Consider the following 13,657-nt stretch of genomic DNA (forward strand, 5'->3'; position numbering starts at 1 on the left):
TACTCAAGACTACTGAGATGATACAGCAGGTCCGGAGCAGGCTCCAGACTACTCAGAGTCGGCAGAAAAGCTATGCTGACAAGCGCCGATCAGACCTAGAGTTTCAGGTGGTGGATATGGTCCTCCTGAAGGTGTCACCTTGGAAAGGTGTCATCCGGTTCAGGAAGCGGGGCAAGCTGGGCCCAGGTATATTGGGTCGTTCAGGATTTTGGCCCGGGTGGGCCGGGTTGTGTATCGACTGGATCTGCCAGCCGAGCTTAGTTAGATCCACAGTACTTTCCATGTCTCGCAGCTGCGGAAGTGCATAGCCGATGATTCCGCAATGGTTCCTTGGGAGGAAATTCAGGTGGATGACAGCCTGAACTACATCGAGAGACCAGTAGCCATTCTCGACCGGAAGACGAAGGATCTGAGGAACAAGAGGGTAGAGTTGATGAAGGTGTACTGGCAGCACCACAAGGGATCGAAATGGACGTGGGAGTTGGAGGACGAGATGAGGGAGCATTACTCCGAGTTATTCCCGGAAGCAGCAGCGGACTTTGAGGACGAAGTCTAGTTCAAGTGGGGGAGATTGATGAGTTTTAGTATACTACAACATCTTATGGTGCACATACAACCCTAAAAGCTTTGGATCTATGTTTTCTCTAATAATACATGCAATATTGTTTCCAAAGCTTTAAGCCTACAACTAGCATATAAATGATATAAACAACATGAAATACTAGTTAGGAATTTAACTCTTTGTGTAGCTTGTGGAACTTGTAGTATTTCGCCTTTAAGAACTTAGCACCAATAGTATGAATGCCTCAAATGGAATCACAACACACCATGGAAAGAGGATGACATTTTGAGAGAGAATTCTAGCCACCAAAATCGTCCACAATCTCTAAAAATACATTCGTTATGATTTTGGATATGGAGTAACATATTTATATGTGGGATTCCAAAGGTTATGGGTTAATCCTAACCCATACCCATGGGTTTATGATCCATGGTTCATGTGGCCCAACTCTTTATGTATCCATACATAAACTTAGTCCAACATGGATCATAAGCCCAACATATAAATATAACCAATTTACACAATTAGTCCCCATTGATTTAATTAGTCTCTTTTGATCACTAAATTAATTCCAAACTAATTCTTGATCAATACTAATTAAATCATATGATCTCATACTAATATACTAGAACTTATAATATATTAATAAACCATAAATAACCTCTTCTCAAAAGTCCATCCTAACAAATTGTCCTGATGGTATGCAACCCAAATTGACCATGCTACTATCGGGTCAAGTACATACCAATTATAGTTATGAGCTTAGACACCTAATCCAACAGTCTCCCACTTGGATAAGTCTAATAACTATTATTGCAAGTACGACTCCAAAATCCCGACTAGCAATCGTAGCTCTTAAAAGCCGTTGTCGAACTCTGACCTAGTCAATGACGCGTCCATTAGATAAGGGATCATATATTCCTCCATTCCAGATATCATATCGACTGAGACATGGATTATTATAATTCTCTCTGTCCATTTGTTGTTTCCCGATTTCTGATTTATGATGACCGACTAATTGAACAAATCAAATCAGTCCAGGCCCGGACGAGCACTTAGGTGTGTCATCACTAAATCATCGAGGTCCCACAGATATCGCTTTTATTCCTCTAAGGGTAAAAGGAATGAATAAACTTCGACTCATATGCTTGCTCTGTTTACTCATCAAATCACACACAATGATGCATTTTATAACACCAAGTTACTGGTGCGTTTTCACATCATCAATGTGCAACCGATTTGTAAAGTGCAACTCATATCTCTTAGTTTCAGGAATATAAGATATTATCTTCTCATGATCACTCATGATAAAAATCCATGAAGTGATTAAAATGAGTGTGGGTTTATTCCAATACTCGAATCTTATTCCAGGAGCACTCATGAACACTGTAGCTATGTCCTAGACAAACTACAGACCCATTCATGATAGTCTTGCCTCAGTACTTACTTCCAAAGTATGATCAACTGTGGATGGTTTGAATAACCTAGTTATTCGGGAAGTCAAAACATGCAAAGTGAAACACAAGATTAATACTAATCCTATATGCCCCAAAACTTTGAGTGCCATATTGATTACTCATTATTCATTGTATAATGTTTCGAATAATCAACTTAATACTTGAATTAAAAACAATACTCATGCCATGCTCCAAGCATACACACTATGTTTGTCTAAACAATAGCTATTCCATGCTCCAAGCATGCACACTATGTTTGTCTATGGTCCTTACTTTGTGAAATAGATCAATTGACAATATTTCAATGATGCTCATTTTACAATCCCAAATCCTTACTGTAAATGTAATAATATCAAATTCTTGACATTTAGTGTAATTTGTTAGGTTCTAAACTTATATGCAATGATTCTCTTGTAATGACTATGCACAAAAGTCACAGAGACTTGGCAACAAACATTACAAAGTATTCCAATGGAGATTGACAACAAAAACAATTCCAAGGAAGCGAAGTCTCAAATTCAAAGTACATTCCTCTGAACATCCTTCGTGTATTAAGTTTTCTAATATTACACAGATTTAAAGAATAACTTCCACTTATGGAAACATTTCCATATTCCCATTTTGACTATCACTTCTAAACAAGAGTTGCCTCTTTTCAAAATATGTCAATATGGCCTTTCCAAAATTTACACCATACTTCCAAGTGTCCATGAGCAACCAATTTTTGGTAAACCTCAGATTGTCCTCGACAATTGCTTAATCATTTTAGTCATATCCAGTTCTATTCCCTTTCCCTCTTAATGCCCTAGGCATTTGAAATTTTAGAACGGATGAATATTACAGCACATATAATCGATCCTATATCCGAAGCATATGGGACACGATTCATGATGTCTCACATAAAGACATGATACTAGACCAGTGTTTTGCTATAATATTTCTATTTCTATTTGCCATGTTCTCATAATTCGAATTACGAAAAGGGATGTCGTAATCATAATCGAATTTTAGAACGCAAATAATATTTCCATATATAGAAAATCCTTATGTTGAACCATTCCAACATAACATTCATATATATACTTGACTAAATCTGATTAAAATCTCAATCTAAGCTTTTAGATTTGAAATGAAGTATGAATTCCTCTCCCTTATTTATAGTAAAACAACTTTTCAAACCCTGCAACTTGCGAATTGAAACTTTTTTTTTCTATAATTAACATTGCTAACTTGCAACATTCATTATAATTAATTACGCTCCCACTAGCATAATAATCATTACTTTTACTAGCATAACATTTATGCTCCCACTAGCATTGACATGTACCTAGAAATCGGCTGGACTTCTAGAGATCACTACTTATTGACTTTCATTACCAAAGTTCAGATTTCTGATACGAGATGTTGTGATAAGACTTTATCTAGGCTTCTCAAAATCATACACCTTTCCTTGGATAGCTCACATGTGTGTCTAAACAATCTAAGAACTTACAGCAATAAGTCTCAAATGTTTAGACTTGTTTCCATTCCTCACAATTCGAATTATGAAAAGGTATGCCGTAATCATAATCAAATTTGATTGCAAGTATCATAACTGCTATCTCCTTAAAATCTACTTAGTGAAAGCGTTTCCTCACCATCATTTTCATGAATCGGAGAGAAACCTTATGACACTTAGATTTTATGGTGTATGTGTTCCTACCCATGTGAATTTCTCACAACCATAATCACAAGACATGGTTAGTGACAAATCCAAACCCATATGTACTGAACTTGTTCAATCTTAATTTTTTGCCACTTGGCAGCACAAGGGCCTACCATTGCTTCCAAGTTGTTATGCAAAACAATTGAGAAATCATAGAACTCACATGCATAGTCAACTTTTAACTAGAATGAGCACAAAAATAAGAATATGTCAACACGATAGGTTCCAAACCTCAAGTCGTGTGCTACTGATAAACAACAAGTTTTATTCTTGATTAGTTCTTGAGACCCTTTTCTGTTGGGTTTTGAACATTCTAACACTCCTATGGTGTACATGCAACCCTATAAACCTTGGATCTATGTTTTCTCTATTATACATGCAAATATTAACTATTCCAATGTTTCATCCTAACTAGCATATTATAAAGCACCTATACTACAAAGTTCTAGTTAGATGACATACCTTTTGATGTAGCTTGATGTCTTCAAGCTTTAAGAGCTTAGCCCCAATAGTGTGGAAGCCTCAAATGGAATCACAAATCACCAAAACACCTTGGAAGAACTTTAGAGAATATGTATGCACACTAAAATCGGCCCACTCTTATTTTCACACACTTGTGCCAATTTTGTGAGCCAAGGACCCCTTTATATATTATGGAGGATTAGGGTTACATCCATGTAAACCCTAATACCCATGACCTTTCATTTACATAGGATCCATGGGTTAAAAGCTCCATGGACCATCCATGAAAGCTTAGCCCAACCTAAATGAACTTGGCCCATTCCATATATATAAGAGTCCATATTTAATTAGTTCTTTTTGATCACTTAATTAATTCTAAATTAATTCTTGATCAATACTAATTAAATAATATGATTCCATATTAATATATTAGAACTTATAATATATTAATATAAATCATAAATATACTATTCTCAAAAGACTATCCATATAAATTGTGCCGGTGAAGTGCAACCCAAATGGACCATGCCGGGTCGGGTCAAGTACATACCAAATATAGTTATGGACTTAGACATTAATCCAACAGTCTCCCACTTGGATAAGTCTAAAACTATTATTGAGTTTGACTTCAAAACCTAACTGGCAATCGTAGCTCTTAAAGCCGCTGTCGAACTCTGACCTTGTCAATGACTTGTCCATTAGATAAGGGATCATATATTCCTCCATTCTAGATATCATATGGACTGAGACATGGATTATAATCATTCTCTCTGTCCATTTGTTGTTTCTCGATTTTTGATTTATGATGACTGACTGATTGAACAAATCAAATCAGTCCTGGCTTGGCCAAGCACTCACATGTGTCATCGCTAAATCATCGAGAGGCCCACAGATATCGCTTTTATCCCGAAGGTAAAAGGAATGGATAAACTTCGACTCATATGGCTTGTTCTACTACTTGTTGAATCATACACAAAGGCACGTTTTATAACATCGAGTTACCAATGCGTTTTCGTGCAATCAATGTATAACCAACTCATAGTAACAACTCATATCTCTAGGTTTTAAGAATATAAGATATTATCGTCTCATGATCACTCGTGATAAAATCCATGAAGTGATTCAAATGAGCGTGGGTTGAATCCAATACTCAGAACTTATGAGCACTCATGAGTGTTGTAGCACCACTTTGTCCACCAACTTGGACCTCTACAAACCAACCCATGACAGTCTTGATTCATATCTACTTCCAACATATGACCGACTGTGGATGGTTTGAATAACTTAATCATTAAGGAAGAGCGACTTAGTTATTCTGGAAGTCAAAACATGCAAAGTGAAACACAAGAATAAATGAATCAAATATGGTATCAAACCCTATGAATATAAATAAACACTTTTATTTATCACCATACTGATTACTCATTATTCATTGTTTCGGTTTTATCAACTTTATACTTGAATTAAAAACACTAGTTGTCCCATGCTCCAAGCATGTACACTATGTTTTTCTTAAACAATAGCTTTGCCATACACCAAGTATGCACTCTATGTTTGTCTATGATCCTTACTTTGTGAAATAAACCAATTGAACATAATTTCAATGATTCTAATTTCACACTCCCAAATCCTTATCGAAAAATGTGAGAATTTCAAATTCCTATCATTTATCGAAATCTGTTTAGATTTTAAACTTATATGCACTGACCCTCCTGTAATGAATATGTACAAAGTCACAAAGACTTGTCAACAGTCATTATAAGGTATTCCAATGGAGATCAACTCCATGGAAACTAAGTCTCATATTCAAAGTACATTGCTTTGGACATGCTTCTTGCATTAAGTTTTCTAATCTTACACAGATAACTTCCACCTATGGAGACAACTCCATATTCTCATTTTGACTATCACTTCTGAATAAGAGATGCCTCTTTTCAGAATATGTCAATATGGTCCTTCCAAAATTAGCACTATACTTCCAACTGTCCCTAAGCAACCAATCTTTGGTAAACCTCAGATTGTCCTCGACAATTGCTTAATCATTTTAGTCATATCCAATTCTAGACCTTTTCCCTTCTTACTGCCTCTGGGAATTTGGAAAAATTTAGAAATCACAAATATTATAGCACATGCAATCGATCCTGTACCCAAAGCAAATGGTACACGATTCATGATGTCTCACATAAAGACATGATTCTAGACCAGTCTTTTGCTACAATATTTTTATTTGCCATGTTTTCAAAATTTGACTATGAAGAGGGATGCCGTAATCATAATCGAATTTTGAGAACGTAATATATAGAATTTTCTTAAGTTGAACCAATCCAACATGAAATTCATATATATATTCTTGACTAAAGATGATTAAGGTCTCAATCTAAGCCTTTAGAACTGTAATGAAATATATCCTCTCCCTTAATTATAGCAAAACAACTTTTTCAATCCCTGCAGCCTCACGAATTGAAACTTTTGTTTTCTATAATTAACATTGCTAACTTGCAACACTAACAATAATTATCATGCTCCCACTTACATGATGATTATTAGCATAACACTTATGCTCCCACTAGCTTTGATATGTACTCAGAAATCAGCTGGACTTCTAGAAATCAATACTTTATTGACTTTCTTACCAAAGTTCAGATTTCTGATACGAGATGCTTTGATAAAACTTTATCAAAATCATACACCTTTCCTTAGATAGCATGCATGTGTGTCTAAACAATTTCAGAACTATGAAAAGGGATGTCGTAATCATAGTCTCAATTGTTTAGACCTTTTGCCATCTGCTTCAAATCTACTTGGTGGAAGTGTTTCCTCACCATCATTTTCATGAATCGGAGAGAAACCTTATGACCCTTAGATTTTATGGTGTATGTGTTCTTATCCATGTGAATCGTCAAAACCATAGTCACAAGACAAGGATAATGACAAATCCAAACTCATATGGACTGAACTTATGCAATCTTAACTTCTTGCCACCTGGCAGTACAGGGCCTGCCATTGCTTCCAAGTTGTTATGCAACCAATTGAGAACTTTCAGAACTCCTATGCAAAGCCAACTTTAACTGGGATGGGCACAGAATATGTCAACACGATAGGTTATAAACCTCAAGTCGTGTGCTAGTGAAGAACCTCAGGTTTTATTCTTGATTAGTTCGTGAAATTCTTTTTAGGATCTTTAAGACTCCCACTATCCTCTTGACATATAAGACTATCTTGCCAAATATTCAAGAGATAGTGCGGATTCTTTATCAAGACAAACACTTCACACAATTGGCCTTAGTTGGTCTTTGTTTTATCCAAAACATCACAACTTACCAATTTCAAATGTACAAGAGTAGGACACTTTTACTCTTACATTTGACAAGTGTTTTAAACCTTTCTTTAAGATATGTCACTCAAGTTACAATCTTGGAGAATGACTCTAAGAATTGTTTTGGAACGAAGTATGACTCATCTTCTTGATCTAACCATTTCAACAATTCATGACTCCTCTTCTTAGTCATAAGAATGCACTAAGAAGACCTTTAGAGGACTAATTGTGATATGATTTCTAAATCATTAAGATGATCACAAACATGATACTAAAGTACTCTCCCATCTTTTCAGATTTGAGAAACTTTTATCTTTTTGCCTAATTTGATTCTTCCCATTCGTTCTGCCATACATTGAGACTTTTCCAATGTTTCAGAATTATACTTAAACTTGTAAGTATAACCATATTTACTAAACTTTAGTAAATCAAATAGTCTTAACGAGCTTTGTGGTGGACATGACCAGTGCACAAGAATGTGTACTCGATCCCTTTAGTCCTTCACTTGACTCACACATCCATGTGAACAAGTAATTAGTCTTGATTTTCCAATGCTTGAAAGTTCTCATTCATCGTACTATTCAACTTGCATGATTCCAAGTTTCGGTCCAATTGAACTTGGGTGATGAGGAACTTTCCTGATTTGGTAAATTTAGACACTACCACAAATGAAAGAATCAAATCCATTTTCCAATATTGCTGTCAGTGGAATCATATAAGCAACAATTTTCCACAAATGCCATTGTAAGGATACTTCAAATAAACAAAATTAAACAATTTTATTTTATTTTAAAACTTTGCGGAAAAACTTATCCTTACAATCCACATGGAAAATTGTTGTTATCTATTCCTTAGCAATATATCATAACTTCTTAAGAAACTGCTCAAAATTCTGATGCGATCGAAATCCACCTTCGCGATCAGAATCAGCATATACTTCCTTTAAGATTTCTCTCTATTATTTGATTCTTAAAACATCAACATGTGACCCAGTCACATCATGTAATGAGGATCTCAGAATAGAACTTAACAGAGTTAGATAATGGGCTCTACCTGATGTAGAGTCAAACTTATTGACTTTAACATCCTTAGGTAAATTTGGCAGCTTTGCAATCAACGCCCCTTCCTTTGGCAAAATAAACATATGGACCCTTTGGTAATGGGACTATCTCAGACTTAGCCTTTCTCTTTACCATTTGGTCAACCGGGTTGACTATGGCCAATCCCTTTCCATTGGGAAGAGAATGCTTTTTCTGGATTTCTAATGTCACCATTGTCACTGTCCATAAAGTTTTTGGGAAGTTGATCTTCTAATCAAATTTGTTTCACTATCGTTCCAAATCATTGCTGATTCAGCAGCACCAAGCAAATAGATATGATCATTAAGTTTCATGTCATAGTCTGTATCATAGTAGTCCCAAAGGAACTCACTATGTGACTTAGAAAGTGATTGAACATCCAACTTTCTCAAGACTTTGAAACCCAACTCTCCCGGCTTGTCAATATGTGACTTCATCTCTAAGATGTGATCACACATAGACTTTGCTTGCCATTAGGGCTTGAGTGACCTTGAACTTGTGGGTTAGGGAGAATAATTGGAGGAGGTGGAGGAAGAGAAGTATGACTTCCATGAGCCAAACTCGGGAAGTCATATTCATTAGGAAAGCTTGGTTTGGGAAGATCATTGTTGTCTAAACCAGACATCAACAATGGGAGAAATTCACGTAAAGTTGATTTAAGTCCTTAATATAACACCCAATATGATATATTAAGGCTAGGACCCAACAAACTATTTTATAACTTGGAAGAGGGATGTCGTAATCCAAGCTATAAAATATTTGAAGGTAGGTGAATGACGATTCACCAATTTCCACCAAGATAAACGAAATGTATTATTAGGTTTTAATTGGTTTTGAAACTCCTAGATTCTTTTGAGATTCATTGAACTTTTCAATGGCATGTTTCAATCTCGAGTGTGCCCTTCAGGTTTTATGACTGGGATGCCGAGGATCACAAAACAAGGTGTGAAGTAACCATGCAAATATACTTGGTACCCTTAATATTTACCCCTCAATCGATGTGCCGGTTAACCACACACGCTCCAACGATACTATGATAAACATTAAGTTACCCTTTGCCTACGTTGTTAAGTCCAGGTTAGTGTGCCGGTTAACCACACATGCTCCACTAACAGCTTAAACAAAGTGCAAAGTGTAATTTCATGGATTAGCACCTTATTCATATTTTCCTAAGTAACTAAGATTGGGAATTAATAAAAGGTTTAGTTACTTAGTATTTATCATTAATACTTTTAATGAAGGGAGAATTATAGTCCTTGTCCTACCTGTTCGGCTAACGACCCTCCACCAGTCAAGGAAGCGGTGAGTGAGAGTGGACACCCATTAAACTGCCATTTTATAGGCAGTAACCTTATACCCCCCTTATAGACCGGCTTCGTGAATGAGACCTACTAATGGTAAGACGACTTGCTCTTATACATATAATATATTAAACTTTTAATATTATAATAGTATAAGGGTGTATTTTAGACATTTAAAATACTTGGTGGTTTAATCTATTAATTAAACTAGACTTTTAATTTAATTAAACTCAAACCATATATTTATGGATTTAATAATACTCTTTTAATTAAACGCTTTAATTAACTATTAATAAAGTCCATAAGAGTTAATTTGAACTATTCAACAAAACATCATAATTCCAATTATTAAACTCAAAATTAAAACCATTTAATTAATTGTTTAAGTTATGAACCCAAGAGTTTTAGAATTCAATTCTTTTTTTTTATCATAAAAAAACTTTTTCCAAATTCCAAAACTTGAGGGCAAGTTTTGTAACTCTTGAAAACTTTTGGATTCCATAACTTATGGAGTTAAATACTTGTTTTATGATGAAACTTTTCATGTTCCATAACTTAAGAACAAGTTATGGAATTCTTTAAAACATTAAGACCAAGTTTTGTAACTCCATAAAAAACTTTGAATCAATTTTTTTAAAAAACCTTTTCATATCCATAACTTATGGAGGTTTCAAAAAACTCTTTAGATCAAACTTTTAAAACTAATAAAATAATCATATCATTTTATCTTTTACTAAATTTGACCTAATTCAACTCATATAGCAAATGATTCAAATTTTACAAATAATTAGTTTTTCACAAAAACAAGTAATTATCTTAAAATTTGACAAACCTCATGTTTTTTTTTCTTTTTTTTCCAACTTTGAAAATAAAACATTTGCATCAATATAACAGAAAACAACCCATGGCTCTGATACCACTGTTGGGTTTTAAACATTCTAACACTCCTATGGTGTACATGCAACCCTATAAACCTTGGATCTATGTTTTCTCTATTATACATGCAAATATTAACTATTCCAAGGTTTCATCCTAACTAGCATATTACGAAGCACCTATACTACAAAGTTCTAGTTAGATGACATACCTTTTGATGTAGCTTGATGTCTTCAAGCTTTAAGAGCTTAGCCCCAATAGTGTGGAAGCCTCAAATGGAATCACAAATCACCAAAACACCTTGGAAGAACTTTAGAGAATATGTATGCACACTAAAATCGGCCCACTCTTATTTTCACACACTTGTGCCAATTTTGTGAGCCAAGGACACCTTTATATATTATGGAGGATTAGGGTTACATCCATGTAAACCCTAATACCCATGACCTTTCATTTACATAGGATCCATGGGTTAAAAGCTCCATGGACCATCCATGAAAGCTTAGCCCAACCTAAATGAACTTGGCCCATTCCATATATATAAGAGTCCATATTTAATTAGTTCTTTTTGATCACTTAATTAATTCTAAATTAGTTCTTGATCAATACTAATTAAATAATATGATTCCATATTAATATATTAGAACTTATAATATATTAATATAAATCATAAATATACTATTCTCAAAAGACTATCCATATAAATTGTGCCGGTGAAGTGCAACCCAAATGGACCATGCCGGGTCGGGTCAAGTACATACCAAATATAGTTATGGACTTAGACATTAATCCAACATTTTCAAGATCATTAAGACTCCCACTGACTCCATGACATATGAGATTCTCTTTATCAAGGAACATTACTTGACAAAACAAATATTCAAGATTTAGTGCGGATTCTTATCAAGATAAACACTTCACACAATTGATCTTAGTTGGTCTTTGTCCTTATCAAGACATCACAACTTACCAATTTCAAATGTACAAGAGTAAAAAACATTTAACTCTACATTTGATGAGTGTTATAAACTTTTCCTAAGATTATGTCACTCAAGGCACAATCTTGGAGTATGACTCTAAGACTTGTTTTGGATCGAAGTATGACTTATCTTCTTGATTTAACCATTTAAACAATTCATGATTCCTCTTCTTAGCCAAGCAAATGCACCAAGATGTCCTTAGAGGATCAATTGTGATATGGCTTTCCATAATCTTTAAGATGATCATAAAATATGATATTGAAGTACTCTCCATCTTTTCAGATTGGAGAAACTTTTATCTTTCTGTCTAATTGGATTCTTCTCATTCGTCCTGCCATACATTGAACCGTTTCCAATGTTTCAGAATTACACTTAAACTTGTAAGCATAACCATATTTACTAAACTTTAGTAAATCATGACGAATAGTCTTATCGATCTTTGTGATGGACTTGACCAGTGCACAACCAAGTGTACCCGATCCCCTAGTCCTTCACTTGACTCACATATACATGTGAACAAGGAATTAGTCTTAGTTTCCCACAGAAGAAAATTCTCATTCATCACACAAGTTGCATGATTCCAAGTTTTTATCCAACTGAAACTTGGGTGATGAGAATTTTTCCTTATTCGGAAAATTCTCGATACTACCACAAACGAAAGAATCAAATCCATTTTCCAATATTGCTATCAACGGAATCATATAAACAACAATTTTCACAAATCTCATTGTAAGGATACTTAAAATAAATAAAATCAAAAATTTTCCTTTTATTTTAAAATTGCGGAAAAACTTATCTTTACAATGCAAATACATATGAAAGCTATGTTGTTATCCATTCCTAAGCAATCCATCATAACTCTTAGCAGCAGCTCAAAATTCTGATCGTCAGATCATGCGATCGAAATCCATCTCTTAACGATCAGAATTAGCTTATTCTTCCTTTAAGCTTCCTTTCTTTTCTTCGATTCCACAAAACATCAAAATGCGACCTAGTCACATCATGTAATAAGAATTTCCAAATAGTAACTTAATAGAGTTAGATAGTGGACTTTACCTGAAGCATAGTCAAATTTTTTTGACTTTTACCATCCTACTGAACTTTCAGGTAAATTGGGCAGCTTCGCAACCAATGCCCCTTCTCTTGGCAATAGAAACATATGGACTCTTTGGAATGGTACACGGTACACGGGACTATCTCAGACTTAGCCTTTCTCTTTACCATTTGGTCAACCGGGTTGACTATAGCCGATCCCTTTTCCATTGGGAAGAGAAGACTTTTCTGGACTTCCAATGTTTCCATTGTCAATGTCCATGTCAGTTTGGGAAGTAGATCTTCCTATCAAATTTGCTTTACCAGTGCTCCAAATCATTGTTGATTCAGCATCAACAAGCAAATAAGTAAGATCATTAACGGCCATGTCGTGGTCTGTCACATAGTAGTCCTTAATGAACTCATTATATGACTTGGAAAGTGATTGAAGAACCCAGTCACCAGTCAACTTCCTTGAGACTTCGACACCCAACTCTCCCAGCTTGTCAATATGTAACTTCATCTCCAAGTCGTGAGCACATATGGACTTTCCTTCCTGTCAATAGGGCTTTGAGTGACCTAGAACTTGTGGGTTAGGGAGAATTATTGGAGGAGGTGAAGGAAGTGAAGTTCCACTAAAGCACAAAGAAGGGATTAATCTTTCACCTTGATTGCCTTGTGGAAAATCATCTTTATAAAGAAGACTTTTTCAAAAGATTCGGGAAGACCATAGTTGTCTGAACTAGACATCTATAAAGGGAGAAATTCAAGTTTAGTTGATTTTAGTCCTTAATATAACACCCAACAAGAAATAATAAGGCTAGGACCCAACACAATATTTTACAATTCGGAAGAGGGATGCCGTAATCCTATTGAAAAATATTTGA

Source organism: Lactuca virosa, chromosome 8 (assembly GCF_052849685.1).
Source record: "Lactuca virosa cultivar CGN04683 chromosome 8, Lactuca_virosa_CGN04683_v6, whole genome shotgun sequence".
NCBI lineage: Eukaryota > Viridiplantae > Streptophyta > Magnoliopsida > Asterales > Asteraceae > Lactuca > Lactuca virosa.